General features: G+C 38.6%; 1 protein-coding gene, 1 non-coding gene and 3 pseudogenes across 2 annotated transcripts in view; 2 read left to right on the plus strand and 3 right to left on the minus strand.

Annotated features, from left to right (window-relative positions):
• Positions 1–2,249: 2,249 nt before the first annotated feature.
• TRNAS-UGA (transfer RNA serine (anticodon UGA)) lies at positions 2,250–2,331 on the minus strand. The gene has a single exon. It is a non-coding gene; the product is annotated as a tRNA-Ser (tRNA).
• An 872-nt stretch (positions 2,332–3,203) lies between these two features.
• CTNNA3 (catenin alpha 3) overlaps positions 3,204–17,742 on the plus strand; it is a 1,483,556-nt gene continuing 1,469,017 nt past the window's right edge. The window contains exon 1 of the mRNA XM_054572720.1: positions 3,204–3,209. The gene's annotated coding sequence lies outside the window, so the exon portion shown is untranslated. The remainder of the gene's footprint in view (positions 3,210–17,742) is intronic.
• LOC129069954 (GTP-binding nuclear protein Ran-like) lies at positions 4,143–4,716 on the minus strand (annotated as a pseudogene).
• LOC129069728 (protein-serine O-palmitoleoyltransferase porcupine-like) lies at positions 5,937–8,414 on the minus strand (annotated as a pseudogene).
• LOC129069952 (ribosome biogenesis protein NSA2 homolog) lies at positions 12,548–13,299 on the plus strand (annotated as a pseudogene).

A 17,742-nucleotide genomic window follows, 5' to 3' on the forward strand; every position in this document is an offset into this window, starting at 1 on the left:
TGGCTTTTTCAGCTTCTATGATGGAGATGGCGGGGAGGAAGGATGGAACGCATCTTCACACCTAGAGCAAGGAGAGAGCAAGTCCCCTAAATAGGTAGGGGGTTCAAATGATGGGCAGCCCTCTTCTCCTAATGAGGGAAGAAGGCTGAAAATGAGAGAGGATATTCCAGATAATTGCATGTGAACATGTAAAAAGGTTCAAAGGCATGAGCCAGCAAACAGTGCTGGGAGGCCTTCTAATAACTCAGAAGCAAATGGTAGAGAAGGGAAGGAAGGCTGAAAAGACAGAGGACTTGTTTTGAAGGCCTTATGCCTGCAAGTTTTGACTTTCCTGCTAGGGAAGTATGGCAGATACAGTTAGTTGCTCACTCAGTGTCCATCCGTCTTTTTTCCTTACTAATGGAATTCCAGTTTAATGTGAGTGGCAATATACCCAGCTAAACACACTTACTGCCTTAGATTCCTTGTAGCTAGTTGTAGCCTTGTTACACAGGTCAAGTAAATAAACATAAACTTAGGGTTCTTGTCTCTCCCTTTCGTATCTGAATATGGATGTGAGGTCTGGAGGTATAGCAAACATCTTAGGACAATGAGACAAGGAGATGAGGCCTAGACACTAAAAATGGCTGAGCAGACAGATGGAAACAGCTCTGTTCCCTGTTCCATCTGAGAATTGCCTACTCCCAGGTTTGAGAGAAATCCCAATGTGCTTAAGGGAATAAAGATGGGTTTTCTGTTATTTGCACCTCAGTGTGATACTGACTGAAAGAGGGAAGGAGACAAATTAGGAAACTAATTCAATTATTGTTACTTGAATTGGGGCAGAAGAGGCTGGGATTGGGCAGAGGGGATGGAATTGAAGATGTGAATGTGGTGAGTGTATATACTCAGCTAAGTCTCAAGTGGGATGGCGGCTGTGTGGGGAATGCACTTCAGGTATTACAGAAAGCTAACTCCAGCCTTGGGGTGTTATGGAACTCCCAAGGGCACCTGGAAACCATGGGGTGGGAGGGAGAAGGTGAAAGTGGACAAAAGAGAGTAGAAAGGGGTTGCGCAGGGTCTCAAACACTAACCTCAGAATTTTATTTTTCATTTTTAAAAATCTATTGAGAGAGAGAGAGAGAGGGAGAGAGAGATGGATGCAAACATTGATTTGTTGTTCCCCTCATTTATGCATTCATAGGTTGCTTCTTGTTTGTGCCCTGACCAGAGATGGAACCTTCAACCTTGGTATATTAGGAATGACAATCTAACCAATTGAGCTATGTGGCCAGGGCTTCTCAAATTTTTCTTTCATTAAAAAAAACAAAACAAAACTAAGTCACCCTGCCAGATAGCTCAGTTGGGTTAGAGCCTTGTCCTGATAAAGCAGGGCTGTGGGTTGGATCCTCCACCATGGCATATGCAAGATTCAACCAATGAATGCATAAATAAGTGGAACAAATTAATGTCTCTCTCTCTTCCCCATCCCTTTCTAAAATCAATAAAAAACAAAATACTGGGTCAATATATGATAGAAAACTAGTTAAGAAAACAAACTATTTTAAGAAAATTAAAATCCACCACCCAGAGATAATAATTACTGCTATTATTTTGGTTATTTCTTTCCATTCACAATTTATTCTCTCTTTTCCTCCCATTCTTGCCACATAAATGAATTGTTGAATAAAAATGTGATCATAATATAAATTGTTTTCCAGCTTGTCTAGCTTTTTGTATTTGCATTGGGAAGGTTTCCCATGTCATAAATAGCATTTTAGTGGCCACGTGCATAGTGTTCCATTATGTAGATATATCTATCATGCTTGAGAAATTGAACTTTTAAAAGTTTTTATTATCTCCCATTTCACAGCAATTGTGGACGTGGTTGGGGAACGGTTGAAGGTAATTCTCGGATGGAACGAGAGGCAGCATTTGCCTTGTCATCAGTTTTAATGAGATGGTAGTTTCTTTAGGTTGTGACAGCCTGAAAACTTCCAGCACTATTTATATTCATTTTATTTCGCGAATTTCCTCTTCACATTGACGAACAAGATTTTAAAACTCCTAAGCTTAAAGTTTAGAACAAAGGGGACTTTCACCTTTAGCGTAAACACCATATGTTTGCAGCACTGACATTTATTGGCTTTTCTTTGGCACTTTGAACTTTTGAGTAGGCGCTCCGTTAAGCCAGCACGTATGGGAAAGAAAAGAGGAAGAGTGAAGGTTATCATTTCAGGGAATAATAAAAAACAGAAGCTACCCGCTCTCGCAGCGAGCAGGGTTCGAACCTGCGCGGGGAGACCCCATTGGATTTCAAGTCCAACGCCTTAACCACTCGGCCATCGCTGCTACGGAGAAAGGAAGAAGGCGGAGACACTTTAGTATATTAATAACTATGCGCACGCGCACCAAGCACAAGAATGGGCGGGGCCTACAAACTTCCGGAGTCCGGCTCTCAGCGACGTGACCGAGGGTGACGGTTCAGTTGTAGCAACTACGTCGTGGACGCGAAGAAATAACAGAAACTCTCATAAGTAGTTTCCTTTAAGTAGAAGGCCTTAGAAACCTTTCCTTTAGCTACTCCGAAAATCACAACCTTGTTTGGCTTCCGGTCGCTAACCAGGGTTTTGTCCTCCCGCTCCTTGGTTAGGTTATCGAGAGAGCTGTGAAACAGAGATCGGTCCCTTGCAGAGCTGGGGAAAACTTCTGCGAGGGGAAGCGTCCCTCCGGCAGGGTTTCCCGCTCGCATTGCGTCGCGTTGAGCCCGCCTCTTTTTGCGCAGTTGCGGGAGGGGTGAGGCTAGAGGAGTCGACCCACTGCTGGTGGGCTTCCTGTTCGCTGGCTCCTGATCCTGCAGTCAGTAATAATTCTTCTCCCCCAATGACCCTTTCACTGCCGACCCCTACTGGAAGAAATCAGGGCCCAGCGAGGTCTCAGCCTTCTCAAGTGATGGGACCTTGTAGGTAGTTTAAGAACAAAGTTCTGCACGTGACGTCAGCATTCAATTTTTAAACGCCATTAATTCCATTCCTTGTTAAGTGTAGTTACTGCATTAGGCGCTTTACTTGCGGTATTTCCTCAAAACGCCAGAAGCCCGCTGGGTGTATACCTTCTTCGCCCACCTCGGTGAACTGAGGCACCGAGACGCGGCTCATACTGTGGCACGGTTGATGCCAGGGCGCACGCGCACGGTTCCTACCGGCTTACGTGGGCCAGCGAAACGGCAGGTTCTGTCTTTTTTATGGGCGAGTTGGGGAAAATGATAGGTCGCCTTTAGTAGTTCAAATTTCTAAAACTGCATGGGAAGTTCACCGTCTTTCTCATAATGTCACATTTCATATTAGGGGAGGAAGATAAATCCTTGACCTTTGGAAGCCCGGGCTTTAAATGACCTCGATAAGCAGCTCTGTGAATTTTCTCGAGACTTTTCAATATTATTTCTCTTAACTAAATTATGGTGCTAAGTGTCTAAACAGACTTAATTGTGGAAAGGGAGCAAGATACTTGAGAATTTACTCTTTGAGATTGTTGTAATTTGAGATTGTTGCTTTTAGAAATTTTTTTTTTGTTTTAAATTTAGCAGAGCTATGTGAGCGATCCCAGTTTCTCAGTGAATACCATATGGGAACAGAGTTATATATGAACCTGCACTTTTCCAAGATATTAACCAAGAAGAAATAAATTTTTGTCTTTTTCATCTTAAAAGATATCTTATCTCACGTGCTCTGAGATAACCTATACCTTAATCTTTACTGTTATTAATTCTTTTCTGCTGTGCAGTGGAATGATAATATTTACTGAAAAACTCTCTGCCTTTTTAAAAAGAATATAAACTACGGCTGTATCCTGATTCTAAATGAAAAGGAATGAGAATGACAGTAACAAACAAGATTTCACCACTAAATATTGTGATGCGACTGTAGCAGTCTTATATTTGAAACTCAATAAGGAAACAACTGTGTTCCAAAACAACTAAATCTGCAAGTCCAAAGAGTGAAGGTATTTATTAAAATTTCAAAGCCCATTTATCTCTTTCAGCATCCCAAAGATTAAGCACATGTTTTGCTTAGCTGTAAGGAAGTGGCGAACACACTATAACACTGGCTTGACAGGACAGTTGCCTATAAACGTCTTCTGAGCTGGGCTCCAGCTTCTTTTTCTCACAGGTCTTCATCCTCAACTGGGAGAGCAGTTGTCTGAGCAACCACTAGATCATGCTAATATTGTGCTGCCAGAGCCGGGTCCATGACAACCTCTAGTGGGGCAAGGGCAGGCATGGCAACAAACTCCGAGTTATGGTCTCCAATTAGTTTTCTAGCAAGCCAGAGGAAAAGCTTTTCAGAGTTGTTACTTTTGGCAGAATTGTCGCAGTACTGAAGATTATTCTTTGGTGGAAGACAATTGATTTTGTCTTAACTCTCCTGTTCTTAATATTCACTTTGTTGCCACACAATGTGATGGGAATATTTTCACATACTCCTACCAGATCTCTACGCTAGTTAGGTATGTTCTTATAAGTAACTCCTGAAGTTACATCAAACACTATAATGGCACTTTAGGCCTGGATATAATAGATTTCTCTCAGTACACAAAATTTCTCCTGACCAGCTGTATCCCATACATTGTCAAATTCACCAGTCAGGTGATTTTTCATGAATGGGGTTTTTTCAGTACCACCGTCACCAACCAATACGACCAATACAATACAACTTGGGGCTCTCCTTGGGCAGCCATCATGATATTATTTCCTGAAGCATCTCCAGCCTGTCTGACCAAGAGCTGGAAAAAGGGTGAAAATGCAATTCAAATCCTCTTTCTCATCCTTAATCTCCTCTTCCTCCTTTAAGAGTTCTCTTAACTGCCTAAACGCTTGACAGTAATGGGAATTGATTATGGTTACAATAGTTCAACCAAAAATTCTGCTCTCAGGCGGTTTTGTTTTTGTTTTATTGTTTTTTTTTTAGATCTGGGTGGGGCCTGAGAACTTGCTCAGGGGTGTTTTTGTTGAGGAGAAAAGAAGACTGAAAAGGAATAATTACAAAAGCAAATGTGTATTTGGTGAGAACAATTGTGATTAAAATTTCTTTGCAACATTTCAAACATAAAATACTACATTTAATGTTTAATTTTCAGCTCTTTTGAATTACTGTAGGCTTTTCAGAAAACAAAAATGCTTTCCCCCCCTGATTTATCATATTGCTAAAATGATCCAAGATACCAAAATTATTATAGTTTATATATTCAAAAATGTGAATTTTCAGATGAGTTCTTTCAGATCTAACATTAGGTCTTTAGCATTGCCATTGAATGCAGTGAGTAGCAAATAAAGGACAGGTAGTAAAATACATATGTTTCCACACAATTATAGTACATATATTATGATTCATTACAACAACATCACAAAACACTGACTTGCAATCATGGACATTTTACCTTGTAAAGATTCCCTGGTAGTTCTGATTGCCTTCTTCTCCATGCCACTCCCAGATTCTCTTCTTTTGTGTGGTAATTTTTATTAAGCTAAGCTGGGTGTGGAAGGCAAATGTCTTGTAGCTTTCTCTAAAATGTTTTCTTGATGCCACTCGCAGAAGTGAAATACTAAGAGGGATGGGCATGTATTTAGGAGCAATGTCATTTTTTTTTGTTTTTTGTTTCTTTTTTTTAAATGGCAAGTCAAAATTTATTTTGAATTATTTTTGTGGGCTTTAAAAAATATTTTCTAGTCTTAATTGACAATAACAAACTATATAAAAAGGGAGTAGGAAGCAGGGGGATGCTGTGGATCTCTCACTCTCTGCTTCTCCAAGCATCTCCCACCCCTAGGCCCCAGCAGGGTCCACTCCCTTCCCGCCTTGTGGTGGGTGGGGATAAGCAGGCATGGAAATGGTGTGTGTGTGCGTGCATGTGTGTGTAGGGATGTTGGGGGGATGTCTATGATGGAGAGCAGGCAAGAATTAGAGGGCTTTCTCCCATCCTCCATCAGAGCTGGCACACTGAAGAGGGGTGTTGAAAGAGCTGGGAGGTTCCACAGATGTGCCTCCAGTTATGAGATGGTAGAAGATTTAACATCTGAAAATGACCCAGTGACTGGTCCAGCTGAGCTCTGACCACCTGTGGACAGCGTATGCCATGCCATATCCCTGCTCCTCTGTGGTATCATTTATGTCAACATTGATTGGAGCCTGGTTAGGCCCAGTGGAAGATAGCCATGCTCCTACCACCATGCCCAAGTAATGCTTGTATGAACAGTGTGGTGGGCACTGTTTGGATAAAATGCAGGCACTGAGGATCCGAGCCAGGTGCTTCTAGAGGATGTGCTCCATATAAGTGGTAAATGCTTGTTACAGCAGTTCCGTAGCTGGTGGAAGCTGAAGCCATGCAGGAGGGCACTGGCTGCATAGGTGACTAGTATGGCTAAGAAGGTCCCCAGGCACAGAGCATTCTTGAAAACATATTTAGTTAACAAGACATGGGCAGGTTCCAACTTGTGACAAATTCCACTGTGGACTGAGGACTCCACCGTTCAGTGGCCTGGACACTGTCAGGTCCTGTTCCAGGTGATCCTTCTCCTCAGTGAAGCCAGCTGCTGCCAACGTGGCCATGGCCTCCAACAGGAAGCCCACAAAATAGTTGCTAAAGTGGAAGGAGAGAGCACTCTCCTAGGCTCACAGCAACCTGGCTTTGCATTTCCTGTTTTGAAGGAGGCTGTCACCATCAAGGGAGATTAAGTACTGGAAGAGGTAAGGACCCATGCAGGAACACAGCACAGGGCACAGCAGGGCCAGTGCCAGGCTCCTGGTCACCTGCAGCCATCGGTGGCTGAGCGGGTGAGCTAGGACAGCCTGTAGGTCCCTGTGGAAGGATATCCGGGGCCCAAAGACTATGGTACTCACGAAGTAGAGGTAGCCTATGAACTCCACGGGTGAGGGCACTGCACCCACCTTACCCTGGTCCAGGTTGAAGTGCAGAGACAGCGCCTTCATGGCCACGATCATCTGGGCCCCTTGCATCTTGTGCCATGTCATGGTGTGTGCCATGTCATGGTGTCCACCATGTGCATCTCACCCATGAACAGGTAGATGAGGGTGGTGATGGAGAGGAAGACATCATGATGGGAGGAATGTTGGCAGAGGAACAGCAGGAGGTAGCACAGGAGGCTGAGCAGCAAGCACAACCCAAACCATGTGCAACTGGAAGAAGTGGTAGACTCCGTCTGCCACGGAGCTTGTGTGTTTCACATGGGATGGCAACCCAGGCTTCCAGAAGAGGTGGCAGGCAAGGCAGATGGCAAGGAGCAGCCCAATCTGGTCAAGGCCCTGCTGGGCAATCGGCCGGAGACAGCCCTGCAGCAGCTGCTGGAAAAATTACGGGCTGAAGGTGGCCGTTGCAGCTGCCCGTGGATGGCTGGACAAATGGATAGACCCAGCTAAACAGAAGTTGATGTCCCAGGAGACACATACTCACCATTGCCACCTCCTCCTGTAAGCTTTCCTGCAGGCCAGGCAGGGACAGCTGCAGCTCCCCTTGTGGCTTTTTTTTGTTTTAAATTAAAAAAAGAATTTTAATGCTGAAACATTAAAGTTAGTTTAATGCCTTTATTTACAGACAAGGAACTGTAGTCCATGAGTAGCTTGCCCAATGAGAGATAGCAAATTAGGGGCATATTTAAGATGATAATTTGTTGTATTAGTTCAGTGTTCTTACTAGATTTTGTTAACTTCATGTATTCTTTGTTAGTCTCTAGCTCAGTGACATGTAGATCAAGAAGTGTGTTATGTGGCAGTAGATAGAGCCAATGGTAAGGGAGAGTTGTGAATTGAATGTTGAAGGCCTACGAGATGTTAGATACTGAATATAGTGTCTTGAATAATTTTTGTTCTTCTGTATTCCAGTGTCCATCCTCCCAACCAATGATGACATTTTAATTTTGCTTACGGGGGACCATCCTCCCCATTTGGATGCAACTTTACTTCGACTGTTAAGGTATCCCTTGCGCCTTAGGCCAAGGGGTAAGCATGAGACTTATATTGGTTTTCCTTTGCTACATAACAAATTACTGCAAACTTAGTGGCTTAAAACAACATGAATTTATTATCCCATAGTTTCTGTGGGTCAGGAAAGTGTGGTCATGAGCATGGTCCTTGGTTAACTGGTTCTCTTAGGATCTCACCAGATCTCAAGATAGTGACTGGGACTTTGGTGTCATCTAATGCTTGGAGTCCTCTTCCAAGATCACTAGTTGTTGGCAGAATCCACCTCCTGTATTTGTAGGACTTGTCTGCCAGTGGAGGAATTTTCTCAGCTCCTAGAGGCTGCCCACTGTATCTAGTCATGTGGAACTTCTCTATATCATGGTAGCTGGCTTCTTCAAGGCCATCAGGAGAATTGCTCTCTAGTCTACTACAATGGAGTTTTATATAATATGCAGTCATAATGACATATTGGCCAACAATCAACTGCACATGTGATGGTGGTCCTATAAGACTTATATGGAGCTGAAAAATTCCTATCGGCTAATGATGTCATAGCCATCATGCTGTCATAGCACAATGTGTATCAATTGTCTACAGTATTCAGTACAGTAATATCCTGTACAGGTTTGTAGCCTAGGAGCAATAGGCTTTGCCATATAGCATGGGTGTGTAGTAGGCTGTACCGTCTAGGTTTTTGTAAGTACACTCTGTGATGTTTGTCCAATGATGAAATTGCCTAATGACACATTTCTCAGAATGTATCCCATCATTAAAATGACCATAATATAATCACAGAAGTGACAATTTCATTATATTCACCATTTCTGCTCAAGTGAGGTGGGTTATATAGGTATGCACAAGGCAGGGGGGCAAGCACCTTAGGAGCCATCTTAGAATGTTGCCTTCACACAATGCCAGCTAAGCCAGTCAGATCCTCTCAAACTCCCTGTTTGTTCTATTACACAAATGCATTTTTTTTGATATCCACACAGAACACACACACACACACACACACACACATAGTAATCAATGAGGAATGATCAGACTCTGGAAATTTTAACTTAGCTGCCTTGTATGCTTTTGTATTTCATTTGAAAGGAATGTAGTTGGCAACAGCTGCAGAGTTTTAGAGACTTAGCTGCCATTGAAGATTCTTGAATTTGATTCTATATTGATTGGAGAATAACTAGCTGTACACTTCGGAAAACATATGTAAGGGGACTTAGTTCAGGTTGGCCAGTAAAAAGTAGTAAGTTATTGGCAACAAAGCTGTCATGGGGATTTAGCTGGTAAGTTACAAGCATCATGAAAAGTGATGAAAATAATTATCATGGAATTGCTGCATTGTGAATGACTGTAGTTTTGCAGCCTAAGCAATTGTGGATTGCTTTTTAGTCATTGTATTACATATATATATATGTTGATATATATTAGCTTACATATATATGTAATATATAATGTATAAAATATATATTATATATTAGCTTACATATATATATAGTAAGATTTAGGGTCATTCTATTACTGACAAGCTCTGAAAGAAGAGTTATATTTTTACCCTAAAACAGAGTACATTTTTAAATGAGGTTATATCTGTATAGCTATATAATAATAAGTGCTTAGATCATAGAAAAGGGACTTCTCAGCTTGGGTGAAATTAGTAACAGATTTTTACTGATCAATAATGGTTATTAAAATTACAATTTTTGAGAATTCATGATACTTTTTTCTAAGATTATGACCCGTCAGATGCTCAAATAAGATTTTAATATAAGTGAATAAACAGCTACTTACTCATAAACAGGTTTTAATTTAACCATAGTACTTTGAATTTTAAAATACAGGCTCAACGGTGGTACTATATAACCTTATAGTTTTTCATCTAATGATACAAACACTTGTTAAGAGCAAACTACTGTAATATGACAAGTATGAAAAAACAGCATTCCCTGACTCATGCTCCCTGTTTTCACATCTCACTCTCCAGATAAGATAACCGCCCTTAACTCTTAGAGTTGTTTATTGTGGTATTTACTCCCATCTTTCCAAACAATATTCTTATACTGCTGCGTCTTGAATTTTTAGTTTCAGATTTTATCTCTTCACTATTTACTGTAAAATATAAGCCTTCAGCTTTTTAAATATACCCCTCCTTTTCCTGTTTCTTACCTTTTAAATTATGTGATAATATTTGGCTAAAACCATATTTGGTGTTTATATTACTATTATTTTGTAATTATTATTCATAGCTAAGCCACATATTGTACTATGATTAAATTTCCTTTCTACTGGAACCTTTGTTTTTCCCTGGCATTAATGATTATATTGTTCTTCTTGATCTGCTTCATTTTCTATATGATTATCACCAATTCATTCCAAATTCTATGACAGAACTATAAATCTCTCATTATATTTAAACACACCAGGTTATCTATTAGATTTCTCTCTTTTTCTTCATCTATTCTTTTCCCCTCTTTCTCCCTTCTTTCTCCCCCTCCCCTCCCCTCCCCTTTCTTCCATCCATCCAGGTGTCTTTTTTAGAGTTCTTCTAGTCCCTGCTCCAATCTGGACCAGCTGCTCTTAAGCCTACTTCTCACTTGTAACCCTCTCCTTTAATGTATTCTGTTGTTTAATGTATTCTGTTGTGAAATAGGATCACATCTTCCTATTTCACTGTTTACTTTCTCAGGTTAGGAGAGAATGTTGTCCAGTAGTTTCCTAAGAAAGGTTGAATGAGAGGGAAAATATATTTTTCAACTATGCACATCTAAAAATATTTTTATTCTTTCGTGCATTTGATAGTATGGCTGGATAAAAAAATTGTAGGTTTAATTTAAGTTTAATGAGAAGTCTTAACATTAAAAAAAAATTCCCAAGGAAAAGGTCCATCAAGTGCTTAATTTTGTATTTATTATTAAAGATGCAAACCGTGTGAATCTGATCTAGTTAAAAGTAACCTGCTCACCTCTCTACTTTTTAGCCATATATGTGTAAAGTTTTCCTCAGAAAATTCTGAGTTTTCCCTTAGAATTATGAGCAGCATGTGTGAAGTCAGATGGGATTTCTGGCCCTGGGAGAATAAATGAAGAACCACGTGCGTTGGGAACACCAATCAAATTAAATGCTTTTGGGAGAATAACGTTTAAGGTTATTTGCCCTTTGATTTATACATGATAAATCTATAAATTTTTCTTTTAAAAGTTTTTTTTCCTCTTAAAATGTCAGGAGCAAGAATTGTAAAAAGACTTGAAAACTGTAAGAGTTATATTGCCCATTTTTGTTTTACATATTTTAAAAAGTTGTGGTAAAGTTGACATAACATAAAATTATCCATTTTATAGGGAGCAAGCCAGTGGCATTTAGTACATTTACAGTGTTGTGCCACCACCGCAACTTCTGTCTAGTTCCAATTTCTTTTTCATCACCCCAGAGGGTTGCTAACTCTTGATACTGATTGTTTTCTTAGAACATAAATTTGGCCTTAATATGTCAGTCACTCTGGAAATAAGCCAAATTATTACATTCTGACCAGTCAGTTCCTTTAAAACTACATTGTACGTTTTTAGTTTCCTTATCAGAAAATCACAAAAGGATATTAATATGCTTCTTGCCTAGTGTCTTTTTTAATCTAGCAATGTAGAAATTAAATTAGAACATAGTATTCAAAAAATTAGATTAACATTGTCTTTTGTTTTAGGATATTTAGAAATGTACTGCTACCAAACTTTGAAAATGCAGTCTAGAGAGTAGGAAAATCTCATCAAGAAATGGTTCATTTAACAAATGAGTTAATAGATTTGTAAATGTGTCTGCCTTTCTTTCACCAGCACATTATGCTGTTATTTGTCACGTGCTGTATAGAATGATTATCGTTATCACTCTGTGATGGAGAGGCTCCTTTGAGCAGAGCTTAATGTGAGCGAGATTACATGGAGAATAATTTCTCATACCTTTAGGGGGCCAGTGAGAAAAAAGAGTAGGAAAAGTGCCAGAGACTGCACATAATCTTTAATCTTTTCATTTTCCCTACAACCATATTTATAAAATTAGATTGCCATCAAATTCCTGCTTTTCTTATTAACAACTTTTTGTTTATTTTGTAAGTAGGATTTAGGAATTAATAAGGAAGCTTCAAAGGAAGCACCATTACTCTCTGCAAAACAGACCTTTGCCAGCTTGGTTAGTAGTTAGGCCAGATTTGTTGTCTCATTTTATCAATCAAATGTACAGATGGCTTGTTTGTTTGTTTATTTATTTAGTGTGGAATAAAATACCACGTAACAACAGATAGACCTAACAAATCTAGGTAACTATGGAGCTCTATAAATTAGCAAACAGGTGTGATTTTTAATGATTACAGATAATCAATTAAATTGAAAATAACTAAAATAATATAATAAATAAAATGATAAGTAAAAATAAATTACATGTTAATTAAATGTTTGTATATAAGTACACACATGTACATAATAATTAAACTTATTTGGACCAGTGGTTCTCACTGGCATGGAGTCGGCTCACGGGTCTCTGAGACCTGAAAATTGAGAGCTTCTTGGCACTTGGGGGGAATGCACCCAGCGGCTCCAGTAACCATGCCACAGAACAAATTTACTGAGTTGCAGTTTAGGCGCTGTGGATACCACTCAGATTACTATGATAAAAAGAGAAAGAAGGAAGGTGAGAGGCTCATGAATGTTCAAAAAAGGCAAAGAAGATTTATCTGAAGGCTATGCTCTACCATAAACTGTTCCATGCTGGGAAAATTCAAGTGAAAAAGACTATCAAGATGCATGAAAATAGGAACATCAAACAAAAGATTGATGAAAAGACTCCACAAGGAGCAGTACCTGAATGTTTGCTGGACAGAGACAGACAGTCCAGAGCTATAGTACTTTCCAATATGATTAAACAAAAAATGAAAAGAGAAAGCAGGAAAATGGGAAGACACTCTGCCCAAAGTTTGTGTCCAGGGAGAAGCAGAAGTATTAAACATTATTTGAACGGGAAAAAGCAGAAACCTGGAAGAGGATGATTACCAAAGTCTGCTTTGTTGGAGATGGTTTTACTTGAAAGTTACCTGATAATAAAAGGCCAATGACTTTCATTTCAAGAAGTCCCATATAACACATCCTGAACTGAAAGCCACCTTTTGCCTGCCAATACTTGTAAAGAAGAATCCCTCATCCCCCCTTTATACAACTTTGGGTGTTATAATTAAAGGTACTGTCATCGAGGTGAACTTGATTGAGTTGGCCCTTGTGACGAAAGAGGAGGCAAGGTTATTTGGGGATAATATGCCCAGGTTACCAATAATCCTGAAAATGATGGATGCATAAATGCTTGACAGCAAGTAACTCCTTGTAATTGTGGAAGACTATGCACCACTCAGGAAAACTCCTTTATTGTGATGTTTCTGAGTACTAACATGCAGGTAAAGTATGTGCAGTAATCACGAGAACTATTTAGTGTTGTTAAAAACATTAAAGTGGCCCAGTTTTTAAAAAAGAAGTGCAATACCTACTGAATTAGAAACTCTGGGGGTGGAGTCCAGTAAGCTGTTTTAACAATCCCGGCAGGTGGCTGGGATAGAGTACAACCCATGTTTTAAGTTTGGAAACCACCACGTTGGCACTGATAGAGCGCCCTCTAGTGGTGTTGCTAATGTTGCATTTGAAAAATTACTGGGCTTGGCCTAGAAATCCTAATGTAAAAATGAAAGAATTTTTTTGTGTTTTTTCAAAAGCAGTTTCCCTCAACATTTCTTTGAAGCCTTCTTTTCCTATGCATAATTTTTACAAGTTTTAAAAAATATAGTCTCTCTACAATTTTAAGCTTTAATATTTTTTGGACTTAAATTATGGAATAAGCATTGTTCATATAATTAAAAAATTATTTTGTAAAATTAATATTTAAAGGCTGCTTAATAGTTTTTAATTTCATTCTTCTTACTTTCCACAATTGTACTGTGGAAGGTTATCCTTTTAGAGAAAGGATAAGGAAGCAGTTACTTGCCTACCATGTTACTTTTGTAAATACTTAACTACTATCTTCTTTTGTTGCCAAAAAGGAATGGACAGATTTGGTAAAATTGTAAAGCAGGCAAGAGTGGGTGCTTAAAAATGTTAACTTATTAGGATTTTGTGCTTTTCGTTTCATGCCTCTTCCTTTTAGGTTTATGTACTTCCTATCTCCTTAATTTATTGGCTCTTAGCAGCTCAGTGTCTCATTCTCTAGTCTAGTCCTTTTTGATTCACTTTTTCCATCAATATTTTTACAGTTGGTCCTATCTTGAAGGCTTTAAAAGCAGGAATTTGAAGACTATAGTAATTGAAGGAGATATTTTGGGGCTGGTTAGCTTTCCCTTGCCTTTAATTTCACCATTCAGGCACTTATTTACTTGAGCTTAGTGGTGAATAGAGGTTCTGTGGAGTCAGATAAACCACCTCTCCACTTACTAGCTTTGTGTTTTTGGCAAATAAATCCTTTTAGCTTAGGTTTTCTCATCTAATAGTCTAACAGTATTTTATTTATAGATGTAAACATTACATTATATATAAATTATAATTTATAGATGTGAGCATTAAATTATATCTAAAGTATTTGCATAGTGTCTGACATAATAAATCCTCAATAACTATTAGCTATTACTATTAGAGGTAATATTCATGTTTATTTCACTCTAGAGCCATCTTTATTGTTGAGATTTATTTTAGACCTTAATTTTTGTGACTAATAATGTTTAAAATGTATATATTTCATGTTAATGAAAACCTGGCTCTTTCTCTGACAGTTAAATTTATCAGTTTTAAAATGAAAACTTAAAAATTTTTTTTTCATGGGAGAAACATTCTTGAAAGACATGCTCTCAAATTCCTACCTAATTTTTCTTTTTAAAAATTTAAATTCTGGCCCTGATCAGCATGGCTTAATTGGTTGAGCATTGTACTGTAAAACAAAAGTTCACCGGTTGGATTGGATTCCTGGTTGGATTGGATGATTGGATTCCCAGTCAGGGCCTGTGCCTGGGTTGCGGGCCTTGGCCCCAGCTATGTGCAAAGGCAACTGATCAATGTTTCTCTCACACATAGATGTTTTTCCCTTTCTTTCTCCTTCCCTTCTCCTCTCTCTAAAAATAAACAAATAAAAATTTAAAAAACTCTCAAATTCTGTCTTTGAGAGGACGCTATCTTTTGTAGAGTACTTGTGTTTGCACTGTCTTTACAACATTCCAGATTTCCCAGAAATTGCAGGGAAAAGTATATATTAGTGTACTATTAATTATAAGCTCATTAAATGTTTTTTGTGTAATCTTTGAATTTGCTGAGTTCTTAAGCATTATGCCTTAAGATACTAATTGAAAAATAAAGGAAGCATGATTGGGTTTTACTTTTATTTTGTATAATTTTGGGGATTTTGTGCATATATTTATTGAAGTCAAAAACCAATTTAACTTGAATTACTCATATAAGTGGTTATATTAATATCAATTTGTTCTTTCCATGTGCTGAATGAGCAGCATGCAACATTTTGGGCTACTCAGTTTATTCACTTACTTAACAACCATTTATCCCATTCATATTATGTATTAGGCACCATGCTTGGCGTTTGGTGTATAAGCATGAATAAGATATGGTAGTGTTTATTTTGTGGAGATATATATAAACAAGTAATTCTGATGCAATGTGCTAAGTAGTATAATGGAGGTATGTAGAAAGTGTTATAGAAGCATGTGGGTGGCACATTTAACTTAGGTGGCAAGCAGAGAACTGATCGATGGCTGTGTAGGAGGCCAGGAAATTAGGTAAGGCTTGTCAAAGAAAGCAGTGTTTGGGCTGGGTCTTGAAGAAAGGAAACGAAGTTAGCAGGTCCAGGCTGTGGGTCTGAGGGAGCAGCGAGGGGATGTAAAAGGAGTACTGTTTCATCATTTGTAAATAATACAGGGGTCAACTGCAAAATGTAAAAACTAAGGAGAATTCTGCGAGATTGCCAGGTATGAGATCAACTTCAAAAAAATAGTATTTCTTTGCATTCATTATAATCAACTAGAAAATATAATAAAAATTCATTCACAATATTACCACATTTCTAAGGTATCTAGGAATATGGAAAATCTCTATGGCAAAAACTCTGAAACCCTAAGACAAGTTTAGTTGAACAAATGGAGGGATATCCCATAGCAAATAGGACAACTTAATAAATATATGACAATTATCCATTAATTAATGTATAAATAACAATTCCAATTAAAGTTACAGTTGGATTTTTTTGAAGAGTTTGAGAAACTTATTCTAAAGTTTATATGGAATAGCAAAGGTACAAGAATAGTTAAGTCAGCCTTAAAAAAGAAAAGCGGAAGGTAGGGATTTATCATACTAGATATTAAGACATATTAAAAAGCCTTCATAGTATACATAGATCAGTTAAACAGCTTAGAGGTTTTGGAGACAGGCCATGTACTGGTATATAGCTAATCCTCCTTATTCACAGATGCTATATTCGCAAATTTGCCTACTTGCTGAAATTTGTTTGTAAATCCATAATTGATAGTCATAGTGCTTTCACAGTCATTTGCCAACACGCACAAAATGGGGAAAAATTTGAGTTGCCTGATGAGCAGGACATGTTCCCAGCTACCCAAGGTGATGCTCTGTCTTCTTGTTTCAGCCCTCATACTGTTAATGTGCCCTTTTTACAGTCTGTTTAGAGCCATGTTTTCCGCAGTTTTGTGTTTTGTGATGGTGATTTCACTGTTTAAAATGGCACCCACAGATAGTACTGAAGTGTTCTCTAGGGTCCTTAAGCATGAGGAGGTTGTGATGTATTTTATAGTGAAAATATTTGTGTTAAGTAAGTTTTGTTCAGACCTGAGTTATAATGCTGTTGGTTGGGAACTCAATGTTTGTAATTAACAATAATGTTAAGTAAGGTATTTTTAAACAGAAACACAGATAACACAATGTGAAGTATTGATTGTAGTGGAAATATCGTTACTACAGATTCGCAGGAACTGTATTTCTCCTAGAAGTAACGGGTTCAATATTCACTAATTCAGTGTTTGTGGCAACTTTATAGCAAAAATAATGAGAATTGACTGTATGTACCTATCAGTCAGAGTTTAGTCAAGAAATCAGTAACCATACTAGGAGGTTGAATAAAAATAATTGACTACTGGGAAATGGCTAAATTGGTGTTGGAAGATTGAAAAACTGACAAAACCGTATCTGTCACCCTTGGGAGAACACAGGGAAGAGGTTGGGATTATTAGAATCCTCAAACATGGAGCAGGGTCCTGGTTGGCTCTGGGACTCAGTCGTCTGAGGAGAGAGTACTGCCAGGATGATGGAGGCAGAGAGGTCATTTCTGGGAGTGTGAAGGAGCCGACCTTGGGCAGTCGTTGCCGATGGGATGAAGGACCACTGCTGGGTTGAGCTGTATGAATAAAAAGAAGATAGAAAAAATTTTTATTTACTCTGTCTTCTACTGTCCTTGGAAGAAACCAACAGTAAGCTAGCTGGCAGAGGAGAGTAGTTTGTTAATTCAACTCCAATATCACAAAGCAAAGCACAGGAGCAGCATATTTGGAGCCAAGAGACAATAGTTTAGTATCTAACACAGTATGACATCTTAATCTATAATAAAGACAGCGCTACCAATTTTCACATGTGTTCATAGAAAGACATGTATGGCAGAGTGATTAAGAACACAGACTCTGGAATGAGATGATTTAGATTTGTATTTTGGATATAATACTCTGTGTGTGATCTTGGGCAAATTATGGTAATCTCTC

This window comes from Pteronotus mesoamericanus, unplaced genomic scaffold (genome assembly GCF_021234165.1).
Source record: "Pteronotus mesoamericanus isolate MK-2021 breed Mesoamerican mustached bat unplaced genomic scaffold, CSHL_Meso_final contig_24, whole genome shotgun sequence".
NCBI lineage: Eukaryota > Metazoa > Chordata > Mammalia > Chiroptera > Mormoopidae > Pteronotus > Pteronotus mesoamericanus.